The following is a 10,258-nucleotide window of genomic DNA, read 5'->3' on the forward strand; positions in this document are numbered from 1 at the left end:
TGATGTCTTGACTGATGTCATGACACACTTGAGTAGTTACTGCAGGATTAGCTAATACATGATTTATTGAATGTCAAACTGGATACGGTGACATTCATCCCTGTCAGCAGATACTGAGGAATAGAACAGTTGGTGTTCTGTTAGAGCTCAGTATTCATTTGCAGTCTGGTTATCAAGGAAAAACCAGACCTGGCATAAGGCCTACTGTATGAATGTCAAACTGGATGTTATGACATTCATCATGGACAGTATATACTGAATAATAGACAGAGTGGTGTTCTGCTACACTTCAGTATGTTTCTTAGTTTGTTCTTCAAGAGGATAACAAAACTAACTTAAGGCCAAATGTGTAAATGTCAAATTGGATACTTTGACATTTATTAATGTAAGCTGTTACTGTAGAATGGTCATTTTGGTCATGCACAGGTCAGCAAAATTGTACAGTCTGTTTTCTGGAAAAACAGACTCAGCATATGATCCTTGATGTCAAGCTGAATGTCGTGACATTCATTCCTGACAGCATATGCTATATTGTAGGTTGTTCAGTTTTCTGTTTCAGCTTTTTCTTAGGCTATTCTTCAGGGATTCAACAGCTTAGAGAAAAACCAGGAAATCAACAACCAAGCTACATTTAATGAACCTAACAAATAGCCTATTTGTTAGTAACCTAGATATTGAATTTATGGGAACTCGTGTGACCTTAAATTCAGGAGAATACAAGTGCAAAAGCCCAGGTACTGCAATATAAAAGGAAGTCGTTCCTTCATTCAGATTTTGGGATTTTGAGGCGTGAAGATTAAGTGTGTCCATCATACTTCACTGCTGCATTTTGTGTGAGTCTTGTATTAGACATATCTTGTAAGCCAAGCCTTTATCACGTTGATGATTGCTTTGGCATATGGTGTTCATTGAGTTGTAGGTGTTGTGTCGCTCAAAGCTTTCAAGCGTGAGTGCTGTGTATCTTGATTAAAGCTGTTAAGCACAATCAAGAGTTGTTTGAAGTGTGACTTCAAAATTGTCTTTAATATTGATTAAAGGTAGTAATCACTAGGTGATTGAGGGGGAGTGAGTAGGAACTCTGATCTTAGAGTAAGATTGAAATTGCATTGGGTAGGGATTAAGTGACAAGTTGTAAACGGGTGAGTTTAGCTTTGAATTAATACTACTGATAGTGGATTTCTTCCCTGGCTTGGTAGCCCCCAGATGTAGGTCATGTTGGACTGAACTGGGTAAACAATTACTTGTGTTATTTACTGCACTTACTGTTAAGTTCTGCATAATTCTTGTCTGTGCAGCATTGGATGTCATAATAACCCGTGTGACATCTAAAGTCTGATAACTAGAATTTCAATTGGTATCAGAGCAGACACCCTGCCTGTGAATTTCTGGGTGAGATCTAGGGAAGTTACTTTCTAGTACCATGGACAAGGATATAGGACACTCAAATACACCACCCATGTTGGATGGCTCTAATTATGATGACTGGAAGCCTCGTATGATAGCCTTCTTAAGGTCTCTAGATAGAAAAGTCTGGAGAGCTGTCAACAAAGGATGGGAGCATCCAACGAAGACAGGTGAAGATGGAATCAGTGTGCAGATTCCTGAAGAAGAGTGGGACAAGGAGCAAGAGGCATTAGCTCTTGGAAATTCCAAGGCCTTGAATGCATTGTTCAATGGAATCAGTAAGAACATCTTCAGGCTAGTGCACCACTGTGAACTAGCTAAGGAAGTTTGGGATACCCTCAAGGTAACTCATGAAGGTACTTCCAAGGTGAAGATGTCCAAACTTCAGATGCTGACCACCAAGTTTGAAAATCTGAGGATGAAAGAGGATGAGACTATTCATGACTTTCACATGAATATTCTTGAAATTGCAAACACCTCTGGTGGACTAGGTGAGAAAATGGTTAAAGAGAAACTTGTAAGAAAGATTCTCAGGTCCTTGCCTAAGAGATTTGCTATGAAGGTCACAGCCATAGAGGAGGCACAGGACATCTGCAATATGAAGGTGGATGAGCTCATTGGTTCTCTCCAAACCTTTGAAATGGGCTTGTGTGAGAATGCTGAAAAGAAGAACAAAAGCGTAGCTTTTGTATCTACTGAAGGTGAGGAAAGTATATCAGAAGCCTTAGCCATGCTTGGGAGACAGTTCAACAAGTTCGTGAAGAAGATTGATCAAAGAGGGAGACCTAATGTCAAGAACATCCCGTCTGACATCAGGAAAAGATCAACTTCTGAAGAAAAGTTCAACCAAGGCAAGGGAATCCAGTGTCCTGGTTGTGAAGGGTATGGACACGTTAGAGCTGAATGTCCTACTTATCTCAAGATGCAAAAGAAGGGGCTAACTATCACATGGTCTGAAGGAGATTCTGAAAGTGAATCTGAAGGAGAATCTGCCAAACATGTCACTGCACTAACCAGTGTTTGTGCCTTTGATGATGACTCAAGTGCAGATGAACTGACCTTTGATGAACTTGCTGCAGCCTATAAGAAGCTGTGTACCACCAATGCAGAAGTCCGTGCACAAGGAGAAAGGCAGAAGAAACTCATCAAGGAACTGGAAGATGAGAGGCAGAAGCATCTGACAACCATAGAGGGTCTAAATGGTGAGATAGCCTTGCTGACCTCCAAGCTGAATCAGATGACTAAATCCATCAGAATGATGAACAAGGGAACTGACACCTTGGAAGAGATTCTAAAGGTGGGACAGAAGTCTGAAACCAAATCTGGCCTAGGATTTGGGAAAAGATCCTCAGCTGAACACAAACGCCCAAAGGCTAAAGTTCAGAAGTTCAAGCGGAAGTCAAAGCCAATGTCTCAACATCAGGGAACTAAGATGAATAATCATCAGAAGAGGAAATACCAGTGTCATACCCCGATTTTGCTCCTGAATTTTTTATGTTTGTTTGGCGTGCTTGGCCTAACCTAACTTTGGTTCTACATGAGGATTGGTTTGGATCCAAAGTCATGGTGTTGTGATTGTGGATACCTCTACGGTCTGGGTCATCTGAACAATCAAGTTTCTTGTGTTTCTAACCACTTGCCAGTCATGTTATGGGTTCATGGATACTATGACCTTATGGTCTTATTTCATGGTCTTGTTCATACACATTATCAGTCAAGTTATTTGCTTCTCAAGAGTCAAACATTCAAGCCAATGATGAAAACAATCTCCAATCATTTTTTCAAGCCATTCCAATCCATTTCATCCATTTTAAACCAGTACATGTGATTCTATACAAGAAAAATAAAAAAAATGAACTTTGACCAAAGTCAACGCAACCTCTGTGCATCCCTAAACCCTATCTAGTGCAGTCTTTGACGAACAATGGACGGAAACGAAGAAGATTCTAACTCTCAGGTTATTGAAGTTTACAAGCATGAGGAGAAGTGTATCATTTCTTGCACAGGAGATGATTCCGTTGTTTTTTTTTTTATGGAAAAACCTGCTTTGAAAACTAGGACTGGTAGAGCAGTGCATTGTTGTTGTTAGTGAATCAAGGACTGATTGCATTGGTTTTCTTTGGAGTTGAAGCAAATTGGGTTCTCTTCTCAAAATTAGTATTGAAACAAACCAATGTTAATTTAGTTTTCAATGTCGAACACTACCAATTGCACATGCCACAATTTTCAACGTACAAAAATGTGGATGCAAGAATATTAAAAAAATTAGCCGTTACATATAAAGCAGTAATGTGATTATTTACAGTAGGGTGTATACAGGATAAGAGTGAGTCTTTGGGGCTTCTTTAGTTTCACTTCTAGATACACTCAACCGGCATTCGTGTGCGATTTAACAGAAGCTACAACTGTAGGTTTGATCCTGGCATGCACTTGGACATTGATCCGCAAAAACAGACGAGCACTTAGAATCAGTGTTGGATGGTGTGATGGCGTAATCAGAGGTTATACATAACCATATAGAAAGCACGATATCTCACTGGAGGTGAATTCCACTGGAAGTGTTTCTGAATCTTGACTAAATTATTATGAACAAGTTTTCTCCAGTCAAGAATATCATTAAAAGGAAGGTCATAGCAATTTGATATTATCACAGGTATGCATCCATAATGAATAGAGTCTGCTATTCGAGCACTGTTAACCTGTGATCCACCAGGGCATATACAAAATTTACTCCTGTAAAATCTTTTCTGGTACACTAGATGCCCAGCAGCCCTACTATTTCGGTTATTTGAAATGTCAAGTTCTGTGAGTTACGATGACCAGCCCCACAATCCAAGCAGCTCCATTTGTTTCAGCCTTGCACACATCTCAAAACAACCCTGCAACATTACAAACATTATTCCAACACAGTCCAACAGCAAACAGTCACATATTAACCAATACAATGCCGACATACACCGTTTTCACTAACCATACATTTCCAGTAATACATAACTGCAGCATTACCAACCTATCCAAAGCCTCTCAGATGCAGCCATCAAACCTGCAAGATGAATAACAGCATGGCCAACACGATCAATTTTCAGGTAAAGGCATGATAAAGCAAGTCGAGGCAAGAGCAGATGGAGGGAAGTAGTACCAGGTTAAAATATTAGAAGCCTAGTGAAGCAAGGTTTGAATTGCAGTTAATCACCATCAACCAAACAAAAAGGCTGAAGATACTGAAGTTGATACTGCGGAAACAAGTGCCATTAAGTCGCGTGCTGAGCAACATCGTGTAACATCAAATCCTGCAAGCAACAACATGCCAAGTTAAATCGATATCCCCGCTGTTCCAACCCAAAGTCACTGCAAGTAAATACTAGCGGTATGTCTGGAAAGTGAAGGTTTCGACCAAAATCAAGAGGGAAACAAGTTCACGGGCAGGTGGTGAAGACAGGGTATGATAATGGGTGTTTGGTGGGAAATGCACTTCTTGATATGTATTGTAAATGTGGCAGCATAGGTAAAGCCTATGATGTGTTTGAAGGAATACAGCAGAAAGATATCATCTCTTGGAACACAATATTAGCTGGTTATGCTAGGCATGGATTTGGCAGACAGGCTTTATTGGTGTTTGATTCAATGAAGATAGCAGGTTTTATAGCTGACGAAATTACCATGGAAAATTCAGTCAGAAATACTCCATAGGCCTAATGTGGGCAAGAAGTTCAATTGCTAAGGATAATGTCACGTTGGCGTTCTTTCGGCTTGCAGTCATACTGGCATGACTGATAGGGGAACTGAATATTTTTATGCAATGAACAAAGCTTATGGCATAGCACCAAATTCAAAACATTATGCCTGTGTGATTGATCTTCTTGGTGGAGCTGGGCGCCTTGAAGAAGCACATAACTTAATGAAAAACATGCCTTTTGAGCCAGACGCTGCAACCTGGGGAGCTCTACTAGGTGCAAGCCGGATTCATGGTTATACTGAACTGGATTCTTACACTCTTGCAATTTGGAGGATACACAATAGCGCGGAATTCAACTGATCTGTTCCAAAGTTTTGGGTTTGATTCACAGCCAGTTCTCATTGGACTCATCCTCACGGATCCGGAACCCCTGTGACAACCAAGGTTGCAAAATAATTACCAGGCAGTTAAATTTCGAGAAAATTCCCAATTTGGGCAGTAAGACAAAATAGAGGGAGAAAGCTTAAGCTCAGAATACCTGTTACAAATCCATACATCAAAAAGGACCATTCCAATTTCTGAGCACCGAAAGGCCTTGGCTGGGATACTTCTTGGATCCACCATAGCAATCAGAAAACCCTAATTCACAGGACATAAAAGGAGAAGAGCATCAGACAAAACGAAAAAAATCAAGACGACGGCAAAGAGAGAGAAAAAAACCCTAACGAAAAACTCTGAGAACCTAGAGGCGGCGTTCCTTGGAGAGAACCAAGCACATTTGGAAGAAAGATTCAGGCGATGTTACCCTTTCCAGTCACCGTCTACCTTGTTGTAACTGGTGAGTTTCTCTTCCCAATTCATGCTTTTGATTTTCGATTTGATCTCGACCGGAAACGTTTCATTCCTGATTATTGATGACTGAAGATTAGGTGTTCATGTTTATTTACGATTTGAGCTTCTGTTTCTTCATCGTCGTTAGATGCATGATTCTTCTTGTTTTATGTTGAGTTTTCTTACTGTGGGAGGTTTTGCTTTTTGTGAAAAGTTTGGATCTTCTCGAGGGAGAGAGACGAGTACCACCGTTCCTTTGTTTTTGTTTTTTTTTCCTAGTTTTTATTATGATTGAATGTTATTATTATTAATGGCTCTGCTGCTTGGAAACAAAACTAGTGACATTTGCTTTACTCGATGTCCCTTCGGTTTTCCCACCTTGCTGTTTCCCATGTATGGCCGACAGCTACCATTATTAAGGTCAAAATTGTCTCTCTGTTTTGTTACCCAACAGCCACGCGGCTAGGGTGCTGTTTGGAATTCCGGTCGCCACCTCATCTTGGGCCAGACTGGAGCGGGTCTCATTTGACCCGACCCAAAACAGTCCAAGAAACTGTTGGGTATTCATCAAGCCCAAACTCGTATGGCCCATGTTGGCCTTTTACTAGTTTTTTTTATTTTTATTTTTATTTTTTGTGTTTCTTTGTTTATATATTTGAGTCGTTGTTAAGGTGACTACTGACCACCTGTAGCCGGGTGGAGGGGAAGGAGTCTCATTTCCCCTTATGTAGTGGATTCGATACCCATATGTAACATTTCCTTTCTTTAGCATTCTTTTTTTTCCCATGTTTATGTTGTATTAATTATACTCATAGTTTCATTTGTTAATAATGCAAACTTTGTTTTCTTTTAACTTCATCATTCATTCAAAACCATTTTTTAAAATTATAAAAAATCATACTTTTCTCGATTTAATATCGAGCCCATTTTTTACACCCTTGTAAGTCGATTGCTTTTTAAGCATCGCCGTCGACCTCACATAGCTTACTCTTGGGCTTTCTTACAATGAGTCGGTTCCCTTGCACTTACACTCATACATTGTTTATTTGTTCCATTATTTCATTCTTTGATTTGATTATATACTTGTTTGATTAATTGTGGCCTACTTGTATGATGTATGAGGCATATATTTATGTTGTTTGATTGCCATGACAACCCCCATTCATAACAAATGTATCCCTCTCCCATGAAATGTATAATATTCTTTCATTCTTTATTCATCTGTTAATACAAGAAATAAAATGAACACCCGATAACCATTTCAAAACAAGATCAAAACCTCGATCCAATGTCGAGTAATCATTTTTCAAAACCTAACAGAACCAGCACGTATTCATCCACCCTTTTGTAAGTCGATTGCTTTATGCATCGCCATCAACCTTGTAAGCCGATTGCTTTATGCATCGCCATCAACCTTGTAAGTCGATTGCTTCATGCATCGCCATCTACCTTTATCCATAACACTTCTCCTCGCTCCATTCGTCGATTCTTGTTCCGATTAGGTAGCACCCATTAGGTAGAACCCTTTGTATGATAACATAGGTAGGATTCCCATATCCTTTTGCATGCTAACAATAGGTAGATATTCCCATTTGTAAATCCTAACACCTAAGTACACATTGCATGACAACTTTAGGGCAGAGCTTCCCCATTTCTTTTAGACCTTTCCGAGCGTCTCCGATCTTGTGGCATGTAGTCCGTTCTATTGCAAAGAGGTAACTGCCTAAGACTCGATTCAGCGAGCTGCGACACCTACTGCTAGGACGTGAACACATCGCCCACTCTCCTTTGACACAACGGGTGTCCTCCTTTCTAAGTCCATGTTCAGATGGCAACCCATATCTAGGGGAACTACATCGCCCTGATCCTTGTTCCAAACGAGGTATGTAGGCAGGTGGTCGTGCGAGACCACTCCGGGCACCTTTCTTTTTCTTTTGTGTGTGCTTGACAGTTATAGGCTCGAGTTCCCGACTCCCTATTAACTTGTTTGGTTGTTGTGTGCTTGGAAGCTGATGTAAGTCCATCGAGTGGCATTCGGGTTCCAGTGTGCGTGTGTTTTGGTTCGGATGCCGATGTAAGTCCAGTGATTGGCGTTCGGGCTCCACGTTTGCCTTTTTGTGTGTATTTTGGTTCGGATGCTGATGTAAGTCCAGTGATTGGCAGTCGGGCTCCACGTTTGCCCCTTTGTGTGTGTTTTGGTTCGGATGCTGATGTAAGTCCAGTGATTGGCAGTCGGGCTCCATGTTTGCCACCTTTTTGTGTGTAGGTGTCTTGTTTTGTTTGGCGTGCGTGAGCCGAACTACGGCAACTCTGATTCTCATGTTCAGATGAGATACGTAGGCACAAGATGCGATGTCTTGCCGAGTTTGACTAACGACTAACAACTAATCCTTGTTTGCTTTCGCCCTCGTTGCGATCCTTTCTCTCGCCCTCGTTGTGATCGAGACATTCCCTTTCTCTTGCCCTAGTTGCAATCGAGACCTTTGCTCCCGTAGTTGTTTGAACTACGTTTTGCTCTGATTCTCATTCCCGATGAGATACGTAGGCATAAGACGCGATGTCTTAGCGAGCACACTTCTCTTTCACCCATAGGTAGCCGAGCTACGAAGACTCTGATTCTCATGCTCAGATGAGATACGTATGCAGTGGATGCGACATCCGTGCGAGTCATTTTTCTCTTGACCCTTTTAGTAAATAGTACATTAGATAAACATACACCCTTTAGACAAGAACAACAAGAGTGGATCCCGTAGAGTACTACGGATGCGTAGGGGTGCTAATACCTTCCCTTCGCATAATCGACTCCCGAACCCAAGATTTGGTTGCGAGACCTTGTCTTTTCCTTTCCTTTCTCCAGGTTTACTTCGAGCGTTTCCTTTCCCTCCTTTGGGATAAATAACGCACGGTGGCGACTCTTCTGTCATTTCTTTCTCGCCGGTTGTTTTTTTTGCACCTACCGTATTTTTCGGGTTGCGACAACCAGGAGTGGAGATGTCACCACTGTGGTAGGCTTGGACATATAAAAGCCTTCTGCTACTGGCTTCATGGTTTCCCTAACCAAACCTCGCATGTCAGGCCTAAGCATAAGACATATAAGCGCTATGTCCCCATCAAGAAGCAACAATGGTATGCTAGGTTAGCGCACACAGCTCTAAGGGCTTCTACCAGAGAAGACTGGTACTTTGACAGTGGATGCTCAAGACATATGACTGGTATGGAAAATCTACAGGTGGATATTCAACCTCAAACTACTAGCTATATGACCTTTGGTGATGGTGCCAAAGGAAAAATAAAAGGTGTGGGTAAGCTGGACTGCTCTGGAGTACTTTCAAAGGAAGTCGTTCCTTCATTCAGATTTGGGGATTTTGAGGCGTGAAGATTAAGTGTGTCCATCATACTTCACTGCTGTATTTTGTGTGAGTCTTGTGTTAGACGTATCTTATAAGCCAAGCCTTTATCACGTTGATGATTGCTTTGGCATAGGGTGTTCATTGAGTTGTAAGTGTTGTGTCGCTCAAAGCTTTCAAGCGTGAGTGTTGTGTATCTTGATTAAAGCTGTTAAGCATAATCAAGAGTTGTTTGAAGTGTGACTTCAAAATTGTCTTTAATATTGATTAAAGGTAGTAATCACTGAGGTGATTGAGGGGGAGTGAGTAGGAACTCTGATCTTAGAGTAAGATTGAAATTGCATTGGGTAGGGATTAAGTGACAAGTTGTAAACGGGTGAGTTTAGCTTTGAATTAATATTACTGATAGTGGATTTCCTCCCTGGCTTGGTAGCCCCCAGATGTAGGTCATGTTGGACTGAATTGGGTATATAATTACTTGTGTTATTTACTGCACTTACTGTTAAGTTCTGCATAATTCTTGTCTGTGCAGCATTGGATGTCATAACAACCCGTGTGACATCTAAAGTCTGATAACTAGAATTTCAAATTCCTTCATCAATTATCACTACAAGTATCCAGAAGGAGATTTGGACCACTACAAGTGTTGGATCGTGCAAAACCAGAATCTGCTCTTCAAGAGGTAGGATTTTCGACCTTCACAATTTTGCAATCCATGTGTATATTCTTGTAGATCTCATGTTGCTGATAATTCTGGTAGAAATTTCATGAAAAATGATGCATTATTGAGTGATATATGGTCGATTGAAGTTTTGAATGTTAAATTGATTTTGATTCGTTTTGCATGATTGATGATGAATTAGCATGAAATATTGTTTGATCTGTGATCCTCATGATGTAACCGTTCCAATGATGTAAAAATTTTGTGAATCTGGAAATTCTGGAAATTCTGGTATGAACTTCATCCTGTTCATCTTCATCTTCGTGAAGAAGATGAAGA

General features: G+C 40.7%; 1 long non-coding RNA gene across 1 annotated transcript; it reads right to left on the bottom strand.

Annotated features, from left to right (window-relative positions):
• Window positions 1–3,529: 3,529 nt before the first annotated feature.
• On the bottom strand, window positions 3,530–4,694 carry LOC127097576 (uncharacterized). The gene is made up of 3 exons (XR_007793101.1): window positions 4,544–4,694; window positions 4,376–4,447; window positions 3,530–4,283 (listed from the first exon to the last, which is right to left on the bottom strand). It is a non-coding gene; the product is annotated as an uncharacterized LOC127097576 (long non-coding RNA).
• Window positions 4,695–10,258: the final 5,564 nt, after the last annotated feature.

Source organism: Lathyrus oleraceus, chromosome 6 (assembly GCF_024323335.1).
Source record: "Lathyrus oleraceus cultivar Zhongwan6 chromosome 6, CAAS_Psat_ZW6_1.0, whole genome shotgun sequence".
NCBI lineage: Eukaryota > Viridiplantae > Streptophyta > Magnoliopsida > Fabales > Fabaceae > Lathyrus > Lathyrus oleraceus.